The 3,534-nt window shown below is 42.0% G+C and overlaps 1 protein-coding gene across 1 annotated transcript in view; it reads left to right on the top strand.

Moving 5' to 3' along the window:
- Positions 1-3,505: 3,505 nt before the first annotated feature.
- AMPD3 (adenosine monophosphate deaminase 3) overlaps positions 3,506-3,534 on the top strand; it is a 28,185-nt gene continuing 28,156 nt past the window's right edge. Inside the window, exon 1 of the mRNA XM_026850854.1 lies at positions 3,506-3,529. The gene's annotated coding sequence lies outside the window, so the exon portion shown is untranslated. The remainder of the gene's footprint in view (positions 3,530-3,534) is intronic.

The raw sequence follows: 3,534 nt of genomic DNA on the forward strand, positions 1-3,534 counted from the left end.
ATACAAATGAATTCCTGGCTTTGGAAGCTGCAGAGTTTCACTCACACTTGTAAAAGGAGCCACTTGGAAAAGACACTTGTAAAACACAGAGAAGACAGGGGATATTCTGGGGACAGGGAAGACTGCTCTCAGCAATACCTAACCCTGAGTTTATTTAAAACTATGTATTGTTTGTGTAAGGTTATGTCTAAACCATATCTTGCATTTCCCAGTTTCTGGGCAGTTATGTGCTCCGCCTGCATCACACATATCTGTTGTTTGGGAACGAAACCTCTGACTTGAGGGCCAGATAATCCAAATGCAAACCCTTGTCACAGATCATCACAAAAACCTTAATGGTCATCTAAAAGTAATAGGAATGAAGAACTGAGTATCACTTAACAGAACTACTTGCATTTCCACTGCTAACATAATATGTAAACCAACTTTAAACATACAGGTTAGATTCCAGTACTGATTTTTTCAGAAATCAAATAATTCACTATATTCCTTATTTTAGGGCTTTCCAAAATAGACTACAGAGTTCCCTTTGTGAGCTGTAATTACACCATTTCATTATTTGTCATGCACTGGCAGTGTCTAATTTATGAGACTGTCACTTGCTGAATATTTCATTTTATGTGCATTCTGAGCAAATAAAATTCCTCTTAAAACAAAGCTGAGTAAAACAGCATTGTACTTCAGAGTGGTGGTTAAAAAGTATTTGATCTGCGTATCACAGATGTGAAAAGTAACTTTCAGAAAATTCTCCTTTTTATAATTCTCCTTTTTATAAATCAGATCAAAGGTCTTTCAGGTCCACAAACAGGTTTGTCTAATACAGTCTGATTTCTCTTTCTTAGAATGGTTACAGAATTTCAGATAAATTATGTATGATGTCAGAGCAAGGCAGTCATCCATCAAGGGTAAATGCTTGCAAAGCCCAAGCTAAGTAGGTTTGAGATAAGCTGGTTTTAAACTAGCATTTTTACATGGCTGTTGCAAGAGAGCAAGGCAGTTAGTGGATGCCAGCAAAGAATTTGCCAAATGGCTGGAAAGAAAGCTTTCCAAAATATCCAAATGGCAGCTTACAATTCCAAACACACCAGAGTGTCCCATCTTGCTTGTAAACCTCTCTTGTGCAACAAAATATTACAGTATATTCCATTTATAAACTCATGGAAAACTTATGTTATTTCAGACTCAGATTATTAGAACTGTACAGATACTTTCCTAGTTTATTTTTAAAGAAGTGACTGAACAGTCACATCCTTTTCTAATTTCTATAGTTCCCGCTTCCATTTCAGTTTTTAAACAACCAGATTTATATTTGCATACTATATGTATTCCACTTGATAATAATATCCCACAGGACAACTATACTCGCAGGTATCCCTTCAGAAAGGAGAATGCCATTTGACTCAAATAAAACAAGAATCAGGATTCCAAACCTACTATCAGTTCTAATATCAGTGCAAGTCATTTTCAAAACATTTTGCATTTTATATAAGCATAGTTATATGTACATGTTCCAAATTAATTACTCAAGCGTGTCCAGAGAAGGGCAACAGAGCTGGGGCAGGGTCTGGAGCACAGGTCTGCTGGGGAGCGGCTGAGGGAACTGGGGGGGTTCAGTCTGGAGAAGAGGAGGCTGAGGGGAGACCTCCTGGCCCTCTGCAACTCCCTGACAGTAGAGTGCAGGGAGGAGGGATGAGTCTCTTGAGCCAAAGCACAAGCAACAGGACAACTACAAGTGTTCTACATCTGTATGGATTTGTACTTCAGTGCTCATAGAAGCTTTTTTTTTTTTTTTTTTAAGGAGGTCTCCCTTCTGTGTGAATTCTCTGGCCTTCATAAAATGTGAACTCACACTGCAATGTTTTCTTCACTTGGGACATACAGAACTGCCTGTTTCCGTGAAAGAAAATTGCAAGAGCTCAGTTATCTTTGAGACCGTTATTTTTTCATTGTGGTTGGTAGAAAGCCAGCAATAGCACAAGTGGGAACTCTTTCAGACTCTTATGTCCCATAGTTAGAAGAGAGATTAAATCAACCTATTTGTCAATCTGAGAAGAGGAACTCAAGAGGCCATGGGATATCTATGTCCAGCAGACAGAGCACAGTTATGATTAGAGGGCTGCTAAGGAGCCCAAATTGCCACGCAAACTCTGCTATGGGAAGCAGGCAAGTTTGGTCAAGTTCAGGCAAGTGGTAAGGAGAAGGAGAAAGGAAGCAGGACTAACAGATCAGCAGTCAACGGGTGTACTGAATGGCCAGCAGCAACAGGTGTCCTTTACTCACGTATCATGTGGGCAGGGCAACCGTGAGTCAGACAGACACTCAGAGTACGCAGTTTCCTGGGTGCCAGATGGCTTGTCTGGGTGTAGCCTGGCAGCAGCTGATGAAGACGTTCAGTCACTGTGAGAGAAACATGCAGATGCAGCATAAGCTTTTTTCCCAAGCTAAGAAACAAATGTCTATTTTTTTTAGTAGTATTATTCTAAAATCAACTATTTATGATTTTGGATGGCTGGCTCATTTTCAACTGTCTCATACAACAGCTGTGGCCATACTTCTAAGGTTTCTTACAAGCACGTGAATGTCATCATGTTGATACTAGTGTAAGAGTCAAATATCTGGTTGTCTTGGCAATTCAGACTTTGCAAACTTCTGCAACTCAAACTTTGTATGGTCACCTATTTCCTTTACACTTCCATTTCTTCACTAGCTGTGTGAAGTAAAGGAATTATTGAAGCCAAACCCCCCTGAAGTTTATGAACGGAGCATTTATTCATTTACCAAGCTGGGAGGACCTAGTGAGGACAGCACACTTGCCTCAGAACTACCCCATCTCTCACATGTTTTGGGAGATATACCTTTACCCTGCCTGCTTTGTTACACAAAGGACCTTGTTCTTCAGTTGCTACATTTCCAGTGCTTCCCTACACTGTAAGGATATTTTTAGATTTAAATGTCTTCAGACTAGACTCCAAGTATTTTAACCTAGACTTACCTTTCAGCTTCAGGTCCTGGAATCTCTCAAAATAAGCTCAAATTATTTTACACACTAAGATTCTCATTTCTGCTGAGTAATGCTTGTTTTGACCTCCAGTTATCTGTCGTGGGCTCTTTACCCGGTAAGGAGTTTTTGTTGATTTTTTGGGTTTTTTTAAGTATATGCAAGCACCTGAACCGTGTCGCTCCACTGAAGGACGGCCATTGTTGAAAACACTTCTGACAGGGATACACCGGCAGCAAACTAACTTACCGGGTGTCATCTTTGCACCAGGATCACGGCGTTCTGGTCTCGAACCAAAGTTTTCTACATTAAAGCGCTTTCTGAGGAGGAGTTCTGAAGTAAGCGCTGTCGAAGGTGGCACTCCCGGGGCACCTCGCGCCGGCCGCCCCGCCGCTGAGGCGGGCTGAGGCGAATGAGAGTGGGGCTGAGACGGGCTGAGGCGAGGGAGGGCTGAGGCGGGCTGAGGTGAGTGAGAGTGGGGCTGAGGCGGGCTGAGGCGAGTGAGGCTGAGGCGGGCTCAGGCGGGCTGAGGTGAG

This window comes from Athene cunicularia (genome assembly GCF_003259725.1).
Source record: "Athene cunicularia isolate RWA chromosome 5 unlocalized genomic scaffold, athCun1 chr5_part3, whole genome shotgun sequence".
Classification (NCBI taxonomy): Eukaryota; Metazoa; Chordata; class Aves; order Strigiformes; family Strigidae; genus Athene; species Athene cunicularia.